The following is a 17,011-nucleotide window of genomic DNA, read 5'->3' on the forward strand; positions in this document are numbered from 1 at the left end:
TTCTGGGGAATGACGAGTGCCTCCCTTCTTGCCCTAGTTGCCCCTACCCTGTCGTTACCACCATTACAATTGTCACTACAATGTCCTCTCAGATGCCCAGTGCTTTGGGCTTCCCAATTGGGCTGTATCTGCTGCTGTACCCTTGGATGGAGCCAACAGCGCCTGCCGGGAAGAGGTGCACAGTAGCCATCACCCACACAGGCACCAGTGGCAGTGAGTAGCAGATGCGGGAGGGTGGCATGTGGAGAAGAAGGGGTGGGTGCAGGATGCTGGGCTGCTCTGTCCTGCCACCAGGCACCCACTGGGCTGCACTTGCTCCCCAGGCTCCCAGGCTAGGGCTCTAAGAATGTCCCTTGAAGTGTCAACCTAGACTCTGGTTATTGGCTGCTGGCCAGCACCTCCTATATCCCTGCAGGACTGAGCCCCCAGCCTCCAGCTGATGGGACCCCCAGCCCTGTGCTCCTGGCCCTCTTGAGCACCCTTGTTCCAGCCATGCCCCAGTTAACAATGACATGGGGACAGAAAGGCCCTTATCAGAACTCAGAGCACCCATGGGGTTGGCTGAGGCCTGGCTAGGCCTGCATGGTCAGATGCAGCCCAGCTTCTACCTAGGCCTGATGGTGACCCCAATAGCCCACCAGTAGATTTCCGGAATGCTAATCCATGCCTCTGAGTTGGGAAGGTCACAGAAGCATTGGTTCCCCCACCCCCCTGCCCGGGCTGCTCCAGCAGTAGAATGAGCCTGGGTGACCAGCTGTGGATGGCCTGCCTGTCCCCTGGCTTCCTCTAGCCTGGCAGGGGCCCCTCTCCCCTCTCTTTTTCCCTGCCAGGGGAAAGCCTGGGGCCAGGTTGCCCTGACAAGCAGGTGGCTTCCTTGCCTCTGCTGTCTGCTCTGTACAGGCAATAACTGGGGATGGACGCACCAGCCTACACTGCTTGTGCCTCACAGGCCTGACCTCGGGGGACTGTGGGGAGGGTGGAGGCTGGGGGGTGACCCAAGCAAGAGGGGCAGCGGAGGAGGGGTCATGAGAGCTGGGAAAGTAGGCCAGTGCCTCTAGGGCTGCTGACCTCTGACTCAGCCCAGACAGGAAGTGCCATATCTGCAGGGCCCAGGCCTAGAGGAGAAGGAATGCGGGATGCGTCCAAAGCAAACACTCCGCAGCTTCCCAGGCCTCTCCCCACACCCTCCCAGTCTGGCCCTTTCTCTGCTGAGAATGTGGGTGGGGAGGGGATGGGGAACAGGCTCCAGAGTGGGCCCAGGGCAAGGGCTCTGCTGCAGGCACCATCCTTTCCTTCCTGCCCGGCTCCACCTACACCCAGCAGCCCTGAAGGCTGCAGAGTAGAGAGAGGGGTACCTGCAGGGGTGGAGGAGGGCAGGAGACATGCAGGCCACCCCCAGATGGAGATCAGCATGCTAAGGGCACGGGGATGGGACTGAGATAAGGACAGGAGGGGCACGGTGGAGCAGGGGGACAGGGAGCCAGGCACTCCTTGGGGCTAGGCCTATGTCGCCTGTCAGGGACCTGGTTGGGACCTTGCACCTCTGCTGGTCACTCTTCTGCTACATCCTCAAGCCTTGTCACTTGGCTATCTCCTGGCCCCCAGACTGCGAAACCCTTACCCTCACCAGAGGCAGGGGCTGGGCCTATCATGCTCTCTGCTGGTGGTGGCCCTCCTGTCTCTCCTTGTCCCCAGCATAGGCCAGTGACATGGAGAGCTGTGGAGGCTGGCCTAATGACCCTGCCTCGTTCCCTCCAGCCCCCTCACATGGGCAGGGCAACTGCCCCAGTGGCCTCAGGGGGCTCCACAGTCCTCATGTCACCCCAGCACAGCTGGCTGGTCCTGTCTTTAGGGCTCAGCAGGCTGAGCCGGCACTTCCTGGGGACTCCTGGCACAGAGCAAGGTCAGCAACTTTGGCCAGGGGACAGTCACCACTGGGCTCCCAGGGCCAGGCCTGGCTTCCCACAGACCAAGTGCTCATGCCTCAATGGTTGTTGAATGAGTGTTACTCCCCACCCTCCCTGGCACCACGTCACTTGGGGGCACAACCTGGTTCCACAGCCAGCGAACTGTACATCCTCAGGAAAGGTACGTAACCTACCCACACCTCAGCATCTCATCTGTGAGCTGTGTGTGGCTGTGCATGGGGTGGGCAGGGTCCTGCACCAGGCATGGGGACAGAGAGATAGGCAAAGGCGCACCCCCAGAGGTGCCACTGCAGAGGTCACCAGCCCCTGCCTCAGTTCAGGTGTGGGTTTCCCTGGGCCTCTGAACCAGCCTGCTGAGAGCTGAGCTGCCTCCATGGGCCCAGGCCCAGGACAGGCACGCTCCCTGGGTGAGCAAGCTGCAAGGGACTTCGGGATCCCAGCGAGGACGGGTGGGGGTGGCGAGGCTCTCAGAGAAGCTATGGGAACCAGGCCCTCTGAAGCCCCTGCTGATGTAGTCTCAGATGTGGCCTGGGAACTTCAAGGACATCAGAGAGCTAATTCATGTGGCTTAGATCCAGGAGGGAGCTAGGCCTGTGAGCGTGGATGAGATGCATTTGTTATGTTCAAGCACAAGCCAGTGCTGCCCCCCTCTCGCCCCTCCCTCCCCCATCTCCTAAGTGAAGGGACCTCATCAGTCAATGGGAAGTGGACACAGGGGAAGCATCAGGGGCTTCTAGATCTTTCTCCCAGTGTTGCAAAGATCAAGTGCAGCTCCGCCGGCTCCTTGACCCCCTCCATAAGCAGTGTATGTACTAGAGGAAGGTGGGCAGGGCAGGCTAGGCCCTCCTCTTCCTCCTGCCGGGGCTGGAGGACCAGGCTGTGGTAACCCAGATGCAGGAGAAGGCCGTGGGCAGGATGCGGTACCGGTCAACGAGGTTGTTCTCCAGGTGTGTGGAGATGAGGTCGGAGTCCTGGGCCACACGTGTGTCACATAGGGAATTCAAGGGCATCTGTGAAAGGGGTGGCAGGGCAGAGCACAGGAGAGAAGACCCTGGAAAGAAGGGGCAGGCATCACACAAGAAGAGACAAAGAGAGAGTCCCACAGTGAGAGGAGCAGTAAGACAGAGACACAGAGACCAGAACTGGGGAGGAGGCCAGGCAGGCTCCTGATGCTGCTGTGGCCTCCTGGACCCCTCCCAGGGAGGGGCACAGCACCAGGACCCCAGCCCCGGCCCTGCTGTCCATGCTCTGCCCTGATTTTGTTGTCTGCAACCCTCCTCCTAGGCTTCCCAGGCCTGCCTGCCATAGGACACAGCCTCTATCATGTCAACCAAGACGGAACAATGCATGGATTGGAGGAGGGAGAATGGCCCTCCTCTCTTGTCCAGGCCTTTCTTAGGCCTCTGTGCTAAGGCCCCCCAGGCCATCTGGCCCTGGTCCATCTGGCTGTTGGCAGGGATGGTGGGGACAGCAGATGGGCAAGGCCCTACCTGATCTCACTGTGGCTCAGGTGCCAGTGGCCTGAGGTTGGCTGTGATTGAGGAAGGACATGCATGCATGGACGCCGTCGGCGCGGCTGCAGGAACTCCAGGCCTGGCTTCATGTGCATGAACACATAGCTGGGGATGCGCTCAACGTGGTTGTGGGACAGGTTGAGGGTCTCCAGCTTGCTGTGGGGTGGGGCACACAGGTGCAGAGCAAGCTGATGGCTCGAGTGCCCAGTGCTGGCTGGGACCACAGAAACAGCTGGAGGGGAAGTCCAGAAGCTGGAGCCCCAAATGTGGGCGGAGAGCAGGGATTCTCTCCTAGACGGCAGCTACAGCCTGGAACTCTCCACGCCTAGCGCTCACACACCTCCTGTATGGCTTCTGTGTCCTCCCTGTCACCCATGGCCCGGGAAGAGGGGATCTGGGGGGCTTCCTTGCTCCCTGCAGGCCAGCGACACCAGCCCTCCATGTGGAGACTGAAGGGCCCTTCTACTACTTTCCCTCCCTCTGCGCCTATCACTGGGCCCCCTGGGTGCCTCATCCTGACACCTCTGGGGAAAAGCCCTCAATCTCCCATCTCTCTCCTTTTGTCCCTAACACTCTCTTCTTGTCCTCCCTCTGCCTTGCCCAGTCTTCTCGTGGGACCTGTAGAAGCCAGATGGTCGGGAGGAAGAAATCAAGCTCCCAGAGGGCTAGCGCCAGGGCCCCTGAGGGATCACGTGGCCGGTGGAGTGCAGGGAAGCCAGGCTAGGCAGGGAGGCTGATGGCGAAGTTCAGGCCACCACCTTCCACAAGGTCCCCACGAGCCCCTGATCACTGCGTGGCAGGCCCCTTGGCAGGTCTGTAAGAGCAGAGGGTGGTGATGCTTCTGGACCAGGTCAGAACTGGGAAAGTGGCTTCTCTCAGCAACACCCACGCCATGGATGGGGCCAGCAGCACTGTCTGTCGTGGCAGCCGGAGGAGATGGGCGCCGGGGCGAGGAGAGGCAGGGGCTGAGCTGGCCGGCTTAACTGGCTGCCAGCCCCTGCCCAGGCCCCGAGCGGCGGCCCCTCCCAGGCTGCTGTCTGCTTTCCTTTACCCCTTTGGCAAGAGGGGGAGAGGAAAAAGGAATAATTAAACCCAAACTTCCTGGTAACTTTTTCCTGGAACAAGAGGACACAGGGCGGGAGGCTCTGGGCCTGGAATGGCAGGTCAGACTGTCTGTCGAGACCCCCACCTCCTCTCCCCACCACGACCCTACCCTGCCTTGGTGGGCATCAGACCCTCCCTCAGGCTCTGGCCTGGCACCCGGCCTCCCTCTGCCCTCCACGCTGTTCCTGGGACCGTGTCCTGACTCCTCAGCCCAACTTTCACAGCCCTGCAGCATCTGGTCACTGACAGAGAGGCCCATAAGTGCCAGCACCCCAACTTGCTGTCCAAGCCAGATCCAAGGGTCATCCCACACCCTTCTTGTAGTGAGGTAAATAGTGGCCCCCCAAAAACATATGTCCATCCAGAGCCTGTGAGTGGGACCTTATTTGGCAAAAGGTTTTTTGCAGATGTAATGCGGGGAAGGATGTCAAGGTGCGCTCACCCTGGATTGCCCAGTGGGCCCTGACGCAATGACAGGAGTCCTGAGAGACAGAGGAGGAGACAGAGGGAGACACACAGGGGAGGAGGCCATGTGGAGACGGAGCTGGGACTGGAGTGATGCAGCCACAGGCCCAGGAACAACTCTGGCTGCAGAAGCTGGAAGAGCAGGGGAGGGTCCTCACCTAGAGCCTTCGGAGGGAGAGTGGCCCCCAACACCTGGACTTCAGGTGTCTGGCCTGCACAACTGGGAGAGAATCTATTTCTGTTTGCAGCCACCCAGTGTTTGGTGCTTTGTGATGGCACCCCAAAACATTTGTATGCTTCTCTTCCCCATGCCCAGCACATCCATGCCACTTCCTGCCCCTGTTACCTCTTAATGAAACTTGGCACTGGGCCAGCTCTCCCCACCACTGTTGCCCCCATCCAGGCCACAGCATTTCCCAGGTGAGCATCCTGGGGGCAGCAGGGGCTGGCCTAGGCACAGGTGGTGACGGTGCCTCTGCCACGTGGGAGGGACAGAGGGAAGGCCTTGGAAGTTGGCAATATCTTGGGGATCAGGTGGTAGCTGAGGGCCCAGGCTGCCCTGAGCCCTGGGAGTGGGGGAGGAGATGATCCAAGTGACCCACCTGAGACTAGGCCCAAGCAACAAGTCCTCCCCCAGGAGCCCCTGTATCCCCTGGCCCTGTCGGGGCTTCATGATGTGACACAACTCTCTTTGCTTTCCCTGCAAGATTCTCTGGGTTCCTCTGGGTCCACCTGTGTCTGGCCTCTGTGTGCCCGTCGGGGTGAAGCTCCTGGAGCCAGGTATTGCCGAGCACCAGCACACTGAGGCTGTGACTGTCCTTCAGAACGTTCTTCATCACCTCCTCAATGAGGTTGGTGCCCAGGTGCAGCTCCTAGGATCAGGGGTCAGGGCAAGGGGTCCACCTGCCACTCGATGGCAGCCAGGCCAGATTCTGGCTCTGGTTGTCCTCTTCTACTGGCAGCCTGACTCTCTTCCACCCAGCCCCATCTGTGCAACTCAGGTGCCACTGTCTGCAACTCTCAGGCCCATGGCCTCTGGGGGCACCTGCCAGCTGTGCCATGGCTTCTCAGAGCCTCACAAGATGCAGCCCCTGAGAACACTGCCAAGCAGAGGTGGACTTTTCAGGGGACTGTGTGGCCAGAGAGGGTATGGGCCTTACTTAGGGTCACCTAGTGAGTCCAGAACAGTTCAGGATGTCCAACTCTGGGCTTCTGGAAGGCTGGGTCAGACTGAGGAGAGGCCCATTGGCTTCGAAACCCTGTGAGCTGCTCTGCGCCCCTTGGCAGACACTCTGGTCGTTTGACTGTAACGACACTGCCTCCCCTGCCTGGGGATCCCAGCTCACCTGCATGGAGGTAGGCAGACCAGGTGCGATGGCCCACAGCTATTCCAGTCCAGCCTCAGGTAGAGCAGGCTGCAGAAGGGCTGGAAGGCCAGGGGGGAGATGTCTTTGTCCTGTAGCTGGTTCCCTTCCACCTCCGGTGTCAGCAAATGGCTGAGCCCTGCAGGGTGAGCAGAGGCGCACCATAGCCGCTCCTGAGCTCCCTGTAGAAGCTCCAGAGCCCCTGTCTGCCCCTCGAGCCCAGGGCCCCTTAGCCAGGCTGGCACTCCCACTGCCTTTCAGCCAGTGTCCTTGGGATTGTGGCCCCTCCACTTGCCTGCACCTTTTCTCTGCCTCCCCTGCTGCCCAGGCTGGGCTCTGGCCTATCCCTGGAGCCAGGTCCCCTGGAAGGTGCTATGCTGCAGGCTCTGTGGGAAGTTGTCCTTGAGTCTGAGCTCCTAGAGGGCGTCGTTGCACAGCAAGTTCCCATCCAGGTTCTGGGGGAGGGGCGGGGGGGGGGCTTTCTGGGCATGGCTTTGGGCCTGCCCAGGCAAGGGGCACCCTGTTACTGTGGCTTCCTTGTTCCCATTTAAGCAGGCCTGGCTGGGGGATTCCATGTGCTGCTGCATGGGACCAGGGGCCTGTGCTGCTCTCTCTGCTCCTGTCACCCCACATCCTGAACCCTGCTGCCCCGGTGCTCACCACACTGCCTCCCCCAGGCCTCACCCCCTCCCCTCCCCAAGTAGTGCTGCCCTGCAGATTGACGCAGAGTGATGGACACCCTGGGCCGTCTGGAATCTGCCGGCCCCCTCCCAGCCCAGGATCTCCGGGAGCAGGTGCGGGAGCCATGGTGCACCATGAAGGCACGGGGTGCAGGCCTCGGGCATCCAGTTTGTTCTTGTGCAGGCCCAGACACTCCAGGTTGGGCAGCCCCCGGAATATGTGGGCTGGAATCTTGGCAATTCCATTCTCTGTGCACACAAGGTGGCATACACTATGCCTCTCTGCACCCACAGACTCAGGCTGGAAGGAGGCAGCTCCTCTGGCCCCAGGTCAGGGCATCTTCTCACTGCCGACCAGGGCCCCCGGGGAGAAGGCCATCCCCAGTACACGGCAGCAGTGCAATGGCCCAGGACCCACCTGAGGGGGAGCCAGGCTGAGAGCCCTAGTGTGTGGCTTTCTCACCCCTGCTGTAGGGGTGGATATGGGGAAGAGAGGCCACCCACCTGCCAGGTAGAGTGTGGTCAGGCCAGGGTCAGTCAGGGTGGGGACGTGCTTCATCTTGCCATTGCCATAGCTGCCCAAGCCCATGCCCTCACCTGCTCTGTGGCCTTTTCTGCCCATGGCCAGTGGTCTCCGAGGTGCTACTGCCACTGCCAGCCTCTGCTGCAGTCCTTCTGTTGGTGCCAGGCTCCTGGCCCCTATGGGAGGGAGGCTCCTGGAAGAAGAGAAACAAACCCAGCCTGGTCACCACAACAGGGGGGCCTACTGAGGAACTGCCAGTGATGTGGCCAGCCTAGGCTGGAACAGTAGGTTGCTGGGACCCTTCCGTTGCACCAAGGGCAAAGATCCAAATGGGAGCTCTGAGGTTGGGGAAGGAACATGACTTTGGAGGGTTCCCTTCCTGCCCCACACACGAGGGCACTTGGCTTGGGCACATTAAGAATGGGTTGGCGTCTGAGAGGCTGGTGACACTGGTGTGATTTGTGGGGGTTCAACAAAGCCTTGGCCACTCTGGACACTCATGTGGTCCCATCACTCCCAGCTGGGGGCCACCTGTCCTTACCTTTTGGGGGCCTTCTGGGCTTTGAGCCCCTTCTCCTGTCTTCTGGCCTCTTGCCTTCCTGCCCTGGCCCTCCTTGGTAGCCACTGTTCCTTCTTCAGCTTGAGGGGCCCTGCTGGCCTGAGCTTCCCTGCCCAGGGCTTCCCTGCCCCAGCCACTGTGGCAGCCGTGGCCTGGGGTTGAGCCTGCTCCTACTCTGGGACTGCTGGGTGCAACTCCTTCGTCTGAGTCAGCCCTGGTATGGCAGGTGATTTCTGGCCAGGGGCGAGGGGCTGGCTGGGGGCTCCATGGACTCCCTCCTTGGGGGTGGGCCAAGCCTGTGTCCAGTCCAGCTGCCCGTCCTCAGGCCTGTCCAGGATGCCGTTACTGGGGATGGGTCGTCCTGACCTGCAGAAGGAGCCAATGTGGGCTGGGGTGGCAGAGACCCCTACAGGGCTGGGGGGCCTTGCCTCCTTCCTCCTAAGTGGAGCGTCAGCTGCAGGCCAGCTTGCCGCCCCACTCTTCTGTACCCAGGCTTCCTCCTGCCTTTCTGTTCGTCCTTGAGGAGCACTGAAGGGACAGTAGAGTGCTGCCCAATGGCATAAGCAGGTTGGCAGCCTCCGGGCCCAGTCTCCGCACCGCCTCTCAGAGCCGAAGTGGCTTTTTACTGTTGGGCTTCTCCAGGCCCTTGGGACAAGGCACAGGCAAGCCCCTGGTTCCCAGGACAATGGGCCCAGGAGAGCTTCAGCAGCCCTGGGCAGACAGCCTGGGCCTGCTCAAGGGACCTTGGGTCCTACCACCCTTCACTTATCCCAGTGTGTCCCAAGGACAGGAGGTAGGACGTTGCCCCAGAACCCCTTTGGCCACACACACAGTGGTAAGCAGGGGCCTCATGTGTGTCTCTGGGAGATGTGGGGGTGGCTGCCACCTGGCACAGTTTGTTTTTAGAGGTAGAAGCCCTGGTGCATGCTGAGAAGTGGGATTGTTGGGGACCAGGAAAGCTTAGAGGCCATCTTGAGGGGCTGTCAGCTGCTTTGAAGGAGGGGTGATAAGCCCCAGAGCCTCCCCTCCACTGTGTGGCAACTCCTCCTTAGCCAGCACTGACCATGGGCCTCCTCTGTCCCTGCAGCCCAGCATCCCAGGGGGCACTGATGGTCTGCAGTGGATGGGGGACCAGACCCACCCAACTGGCCCCTCTTGTCCTGCTCCCAGGCCTGGGGCAGGGCCACCAAGCATGGCTCCAACCACTGGCCTATGGGACAAAGGCCATACACATAGCCCCTGTCTGCCAGCTCCCCTACTCCACCAGCAGGCCCTGTACTTCCAGCCTCTCAAGATTCTCCTGTCCCAGTAGGCTCGGGGGTGGCCAAATCAACTCTGTACCCAGCAAACCCTGACCCATTTTTTCAGCTCCCCTGTGGGTGGCCCTGGCAACTGCCCCCTCTCCCAGGGACCCAGGAGTCCCAGCCCCTCTCCCCTCCCCACCATGGAGGTAGGACCTGACAGCTTGGTGGCCAGCCTGCTGCATGGTGGGCCCCACAGGTCTGTGGGGAGGGCTAGGGAAGGCTGTCCTAGGGAGGGCTCTCCTCTCCCTTGCTCCCATCCTAGGCACTGGGCACAAGGCCTCCGGAGTCTGCAACCCCCCTTGCCTCCAGAGAGGGCTCTCTGAGGGCCAGAGGCCCCTCCGAGCCCTGCCTGAGCACCCTAAATGGGCACCAGGCAGGCTCTCCTCTACTTGCTGGTGCTGGCTACTCACTGTCAGGGGGGCCCAGTGGGCTGGTTGGCAGCTGCAGTGTGGGTGAGCCCATGGGCTGGGCCAGCGCCCCTCCAGAGCAGCACCCCACCCACAGAGCCAGGACGGGGAGCAGCACACTCTTCATGGCCACTGTGGGCAGGCCCTGCAGTCTGGCGGAGGGGAGGAAGAGCTGTGAGAGACGTAGCAATGGCCATGGTGGGATGTAGTATGTGGACACACAGTATGATGGTAAGATGACATGAGACAGTCTCGCTTCCTGAGCTGCTGGCCCTGGCTGTGGTTCTCAGAGCCTCCCCTGCCCGCCCTGGCTCTTCCTCAAGAAGGTCCCCCTTCTGCCAAACAGGCGCCTCCCAGGCCTTGCCCCTGACTTCCCCCAACATCCCCTGCTCCCACCTGAGAAGAAACACAGACATGTTTTCTTGTACCCAAGAGCTCTTGCTCTCTGTCCATAAGGCCTGCATTTATTCTCCACTGGCCCGGGCCCAGCGGCCCTGTGAATGGGCTTCTGTCTCCACATACCACGGACCAGTCGGGCCCACCATGCAGCAGGCTGGCCACCAAGCTGCCAGGTCCTACCTCCACAGTGGGGAGGGGACAGAGGCTGGACTCCTGGGTCCCTGGGAGAGGGGGCTGTTGCCAGGGCCACCTGGGCAATGACAGGTCCAGCCCCTATGGAACCTGCCAAGCCTGTGGGCTTCTGCTGTGGGCACCAGTGCTGAGGCTCCCAATTCCAGAGGAAACAGGACACGTGGGCAGAGCAAGGGCAGTGAGTGTGGACCCCTGTGCCTCAAGACCCCAGTGCTACCTGGTCGCAGGCCAGGATGGGGCTGGTGCTGGGTTTCTCCCACCTTGCTCTGGCAGCTCTCTTCCCTGCCGGCCTCCACCTCTTCCTCTGTACAATGGGGTACAGGATGTTGCCATGCCCTGCACTGGAGCGTGTGTGCACCAGGCACTGTCCCAGACTTATTAGCCAAGAGCCCCATGTCCTAGACACCCCCGAGCCTCACACCCTTCTTGGCTGGGGTGGCACGAGGGGGTGAGGAGGCTGGGCCTGAGGTGGGGGGCTGCTGGGTGGTGGAGCAAGAGGCAAAGAAGAATGGGTGTCCTGCCCCAGGGCCAAACAAGGGTGTCCCATGGGCTATAGTCCCACAGCCGGTGCAAGGAGCCAGGCTGGCAGGCAGCGGGGCCTTGTGGGGAGCACTGATCTCACTGCAAGGCCGGCTCCTTGGGGCCAGCCTTGAGGAAGCTTTTCCTACAGCTCTGTCCAGCATTGACCTATGTTTGGAAGCGAGCTTAAAAAATGAGTTAATTGTGGGCAAGGCTTGGGTGGAGGGAGGAGGAATCAGGGGAGGAAGAACAGGGGCTGGAAGGGCTGTCAGGAAGGAGCCCCTGTCTCCATCTGTGTGTCCAAGTCTCTTTCCTGGGGCAAGGGGCAGCGTGTGACCTGGCAGGGACATGGGGATGGGTGGGGGCAGGGAGGAGCCCCACAAGTGGGTCTCTCTTGGCTCCTCATTGTTGGCCCACTTGGGTGGGAGTGGCCTGAGCCCCTGAGCATGTGGGGTACAGCGGGGGTGGGGGGGGACACAAGAGGTTGCTGCCCTCGAGGAGCCTACACTCCAGCTGACAGTCCCGTATGAGCCGCACCTGGCCTACCATCACCTTTCACTCCTCCACTGCTGTCCAGGGCTCTGGTTTATGACCTGAATTTGGGATTGTGCCACATACGGACCAGAGACAGGGGCTGTGTGGAGGGTGAGCAAATGCCTCGGGAGCCAGGGATGAGGCCACTGTCTGCCTGTGCAGACACACGGTGGCTGGGGCCCAGCATTCCACCTGGGGGCTGCTGCTGAAGCTGGGGGAGGGGAGCACATAGGCGGGAGGCCTGAGATGTGATGCTGAGACCAAGTGAGGCTTGCCCAGGGATCCTGGCAGAGTGAGCACAACCAGCCCCCCATTTTACAGGGAAGGAAAAGAGAGGGGTTGGGATCATCCACAACAAGACACCAGAGGCCAGGCCTCCTGAACAAGGGGTAGGACCCTCCCTGAGGTGGGACTAGTGCTTGGGCCTCTAGAGATGACTGTGATGGGAGCCCTGACTCTGCCCTTCCCCCTGCCTGGGGATGGATTCTGGAATCCTGGCCCCCTACCCATTTCCCCTGTTTGCAACCGCTCCCCAAGCGCTGACTAAACATCCTGCCATCTGGTTCCCATTAGCTGGGCTGGGGGTGGGGGAAAGCCTGCTCCCAGGTTTCTCTGGCTCGGCCAGCCCAGAGGAGGGAGGGACCCCACTCCTACCCACCTAGGCAGGAAGGGCGAGGCCTGGGGTGCTCTCAGCTCCCCAGCTCCCCTGGAGGCCTGTCCTTGCTACTTCTCCCCTGGTTGGGGGCCCAGCAGCCAACCCTGGCGGGCACTTGGGAAATAGTACTCCTGCCGCCTACTCTGTCTGGTCTTGGGGCTCCTGACCAAAGTGGGGATCTTGAAGGAAGCCCCACAGAGCAGAGCCAGCCTTTGGGGGGACCAGCAGAACTAGAGGAGTCTAGTAAGTTTCTTCCTCAGCCTCCCACCCTCACCCCCCTCCAAGAGCTCACTGATGGACTTGTGCTGAGACAGGCAGGGCCCCAGGCCAACATTAATCCTGAGCCCGGTGTCTGGAGCAGAGGGTGGGAGGGGTGTTGGGATTTTCCAGGAACCAGGGATGCAGCCTGTGGGTTGCTGGAAAGAGCCTTGGGCTCCCAGCTCTGCCATGGACTGACTGGCCATGTGATCTTGGGAGCAAGTGTCCCTGCTCCATGCCTCAGACTCCCCATCTCAATATGGTGGACATAACCTCCTTAGAAAGTTCTAGAATCTGACAGCCAGAAGGGGCCTAGAAATGCTGTATTAGATTATCTAGGTTGCTTCTAGCTGCACCATCCCAGGATGCTCAGGGCAAGGAAGGGACTCCTGTTCCTTTTTCCCCTCCCCCTTTTCTCCTTCCCTTCCCTTCCAGATGGCCCACTCGCAACATACACTCACATGTGTGCACACACATGCCCTCTGCAAGTCAGGACTCAGGCTGGCAGCCTCGGAGATGCCAAAGCCATGCTCTTTGTCCCTCAGGCTTCTTGGAGCTGCATAGCTGAGAGCTCTCCTCTTGTCAAGGGATGTTTGGAGAATGGATTCTTTCTTCTCTGGGAACTGCTGAGGCCTTGCTAGTGGGAGCATGGGCATCCCATCAGAAAGAAAGGGGCTGGCTATGGCAACTGGAGTGAGAAACACTTTTGACAGGGGATCAGATGAGGACAGTGAGAAAGTTACATTTGGGTAGAGATGTGAATGAAGAGGAGATAGTCATGCAAAAAGAACTCCAGTAAAGAGTCCTCCAAAAAGGAGTGACGGCCAGCACAAAGGTCCTGTGGCAGGAAAGGGTTTGGTCCAATTTGAGAAACAGCGAGGGGACCATTATGGTGGAGCAGGCCGAGTGGGCCAGTAGGCTGTGAAAGGACAGGAGGGTCAGCTTGTGGAGGGTCTGGACAGGTGGCAGACTGACTTTGCCTTTGCCCTTGAAGGAATCAGGGAGCCACTGCACACAGCTCCACACAGGAGTCACATGATTGAACTTATACACCCTCAGAGGTCCCTTAGGCTGTGGAATGGAGCACAGACTAACTGGGGGCACGAGGGCAGGAGGCTGAGCCATCAAGGGGAGAGGGGACAGTGGCTGGCCCAGAGTGGGGTCAGAACATGGTGGGAGGAGTGAGCCAACCTCACACCTGACAGGTCAGGAGCTGGACTGTAAGGCTGGTTGTTAGACAGCCATGCTGACATCTAGAAGATAGTTTTACACATGTATCTGTTTTCCTGCTTTCCCACTATCTACAGGGAATTCCGTCATTGCCAAGTGCATGAAGCACCTACTATGTTTCAGACCTTTTGCCAGGGCCCAGGGCAGAACAGTGGTCTGGCAGCCAAGAACACACCCTTGGGGTGACCCCCAGACCCAGTCTTGAGCCTTCCACATGTTGTCTGAATGAAACTGATGCCAGTGTGTGTGTGTGTGTGTGTGTGTGTGTGTGTGTGTGTGTGTGTGCAGGGCTGCTGGGTCTGCCCCTGTGGGCACATGGGGGTCTCTCTGGGTACCTGTTCATGCAGTTACCTGGTATGTCATTGAAGGTGCAGGGCCTTGAGCTTTGAGAAGAAAAAAGCCAAACTTTCCATGCCCCCTTACTGTTGCCAACAACCCTTCCCATTAAAACTCATCTTGTTTTAATGCCATTGAAAGCTCAGAGGATCTGGTCCCAATTAAACAACTTTTCTTGCAGATGCTTTGTGAGCACTGAACACACCAGCTGAGGTGAGTAAGGGGCACTGCCAGCCACTGTGGGGGAATCCAGGCCCTCAGCCACTGGGCTGTGGGCGTTACTGCGGAGCGTGACCCTGGAAGGTGGACTGGACAGGTGGCATGCAGCAAGGGCTGGCCCACTGGGAGCAGGGGCATGGTGGCAATAGGGGACTGTGGGGGCTGTTTTCCCATCCTCTTTCTCCACCTGGAGTTCCAATATGCTTCTGCCAATCTTGTGGGCTCCACCTGACTCCCTGTGGGCATTGAGGCCCTCGGGCTGGGGCCAGAGGCTGGACAGAAACCTGAGCTCAGGGTCAGCTCAGGGGCTGGGGGCAACAAGGCCAGGCTGAGCACCCCCTCCCACCACCGAGCCCTCCGAGTGGGCATGTTCATGTTCCAGTCCTGGGGCCCGCGTCTCCAGCTCCAGAGGCATGTGACTCAGCCTTGCCTGCTTTGCCAAGCCGCCTAGATCCGAGTGTCTCCCTGAGGAGAGGGTGAGCCCGCCTGCAGTTTCCTTTGCCCCTGGTGCTGCTGTGCCCGACCCTCCCCTCAACCACCTGCATGCCTGGGAGTGCTACGGCATGAGCGGGAAACCCACAGGTCCCCAGGGGCCCAAACTGTTCTGCCCCCATTTATGGGACCTGGGGCAAGAGGACAGAGGAAGACCCCTCAGCCCTTGCCTTCCCTACCCAGCCAGGCTCTACCCACACCCCTCACAGATGCCTCAGGCCTGGAGCAAGATTCGCCCTGGGGGGAGAGGGTGGACAGAAGCTGCAGACCCTCGCAGGTCCCATCCTGTGGAATGTGCTCCTGCAAGAGCTTGTGGCCTGTGATGGGGGGAGGTGAATGTGATACCCCTTGGCTCTGAGTGCCCCTCAACTGCAGGAGGTGGGGGTGGTGCCCTGAAGCAGGAAGCCTAGGGCAGGGGCATCATGGGGTGTGAAGGTGGCACTGTCTTGCATTGCCTTGGTCCTTGCCCCAGCATAGGGACTAGAAGTGACAAGAAGAGGAGGCCAAGGTCCTATGGCAGCTTCCCCATCCTCATATACCAGTAAACTCTCGAGGTGGACGCAGAGGCCTAGGATGAGAACATTTTAGAGTTGACAATTTGCAGTCAGCTCCTAGGTGGGCACTGCTGTCCATCCAGGGTTAAGACCAGAGACCACTGGACTCCTCCAAGCTTACAGTGATAGTAGGCCCACCTCTGTAAGGCCCACAGTGGCAGCGCTGGAGTCCTCTGGACTTATTGGATGCCAGTAACGTGTGCTTAGCCAGGCCAGTCCCTCAGTCGCAGGGCAAGTGAATGACGGCCACCTCAGGGAAAGTTAATGTCATTCTTGCTCTGTGCACCCTTTGGGTCTCATTGCCCACATCAAAGTTTGGGGTCCCTGCAGCCTGGGGCTCTTCCTGATCTCATTTGCAAGCCCCCACTTTCATGTTCTCCATCCTTCCTTCCATGTGCACAAAGAGGGTTGGTTTCTGAGCAGGCTCCTGGCTCGCACAGATGGCGTGGGCTGGCTGCAAGACCTGGGTGCTGAGCCTGCATGCCAGGATGCCTGGGTGGATGGGTGGTCAACAGTTCAGCATGGTAGCTCTGGAGCAGAGGAGAGAGGCCCAGGGAGGAGGGGGAGGAAGAGGAGGAGGAAGAAGAGGGGGACAGAGGAGGGGGAGAGGGAGAGAAAGGAAGGTGGAAGAAGAGGGGAAGAACAGGGAGAGGGAGGAGAAGAGGAGGCAGTCCCCTGGCCTTGCCTTGCCTTGCCTGGGGAGTCCCAAACTCAGGGACTGACAACTCCTCAGCCTGACATCATTCCTCTGGCCCATCTCTCCCTCAATCCCACGCCAGGCATTGCCACTTCCTTCTCCCATGGATATGCCAAGCTTCTTGCCCCATAACTGAGTTCTCCCTTGAAATCAATCTCTCTTTCACACACAAACCCTGAATTTGGTGCTCTCTGCCCTTATTGGTGAGCTTCAGGGATGGGGAGGGGTAGGAGTGGAGGGAGCCCACTCCCTCGAAGGTGCCCCAGGCTCCCTGGTTCGGGGTTGATGTAGCCCCATGAAGGGCTTCAGCTCAGACAAAATTCATTTCACTGGCCATGACTCCTGGGGCAGGTGGCACCTCCTCAAGTCTAACTCCAACAGCTGTCAGATGTGGCAGAAGCCAAGCTGCCTTCTTGGCGGAGAGGAAAGCCCTTGAACTTCAGCTTCCTTGGATCAGTGGTGTGGACTGGGGGCCCCAGCTCATATTCCCACTGCACCCTGGGGTCTGCTGCTAAAAGCAGTGGGAACACCAGGGCTGAGATGCTCACGAGGACTTTCTCTTGTCCCCATGCCCTCTGCAGGGCAGGGAGGCCAGCTGATTCAGTGAACCCAATTGCTTGGCTGTACATTTCTGTGCCCACCACACAAATTGAGAGGTCTCATCTGCCTCCACCACCCACCAGCCCATCCCTGGCACAGTGGGGCCAGTACCTGTCAACTGGCCTCATTTTCCAATCTCTTTTCCAAGCACCAACACATAGCTAAGGGCCTGCTGGGCCCCATGGCCAAGTTTCCCCCATGATTGGGAGGTTGGCTCTTGCTGCATGTGACACACAGGTCTGCCCAGGCCCCCAAAGCCTCCCCCCCTGGCCCACCCAGGCCTTCTTCATACAACCCAGGGTCTCTGGGCTAAAATGCCCCTTAGAGATCTTCCTCCCCTTCCCCACTGTATGAATCCACCCTGCCACATGTCTGCCCATGTCCCTGGGCTTGCACACCATCCAAGACAGGGAGCTCCTTTCCTTTCTGTGCAGTCAGTTGGTGTTTAGACAGTACTTTCTGGTAAAAATGCTTCCTT

Source organism: Microcebus murinus, unplaced genomic scaffold, assembly GCF_040939455.1.
Source record: "Microcebus murinus isolate Inina unplaced genomic scaffold, M.murinus_Inina_mat1.0 scaf003_hap2_Mmur4.0, whole genome shotgun sequence".
In the NCBI taxonomy this organism is placed as follows: domain Eukaryota; kingdom Metazoa; phylum Chordata; class Mammalia; order Primates; family Cheirogaleidae; genus Microcebus; species Microcebus murinus.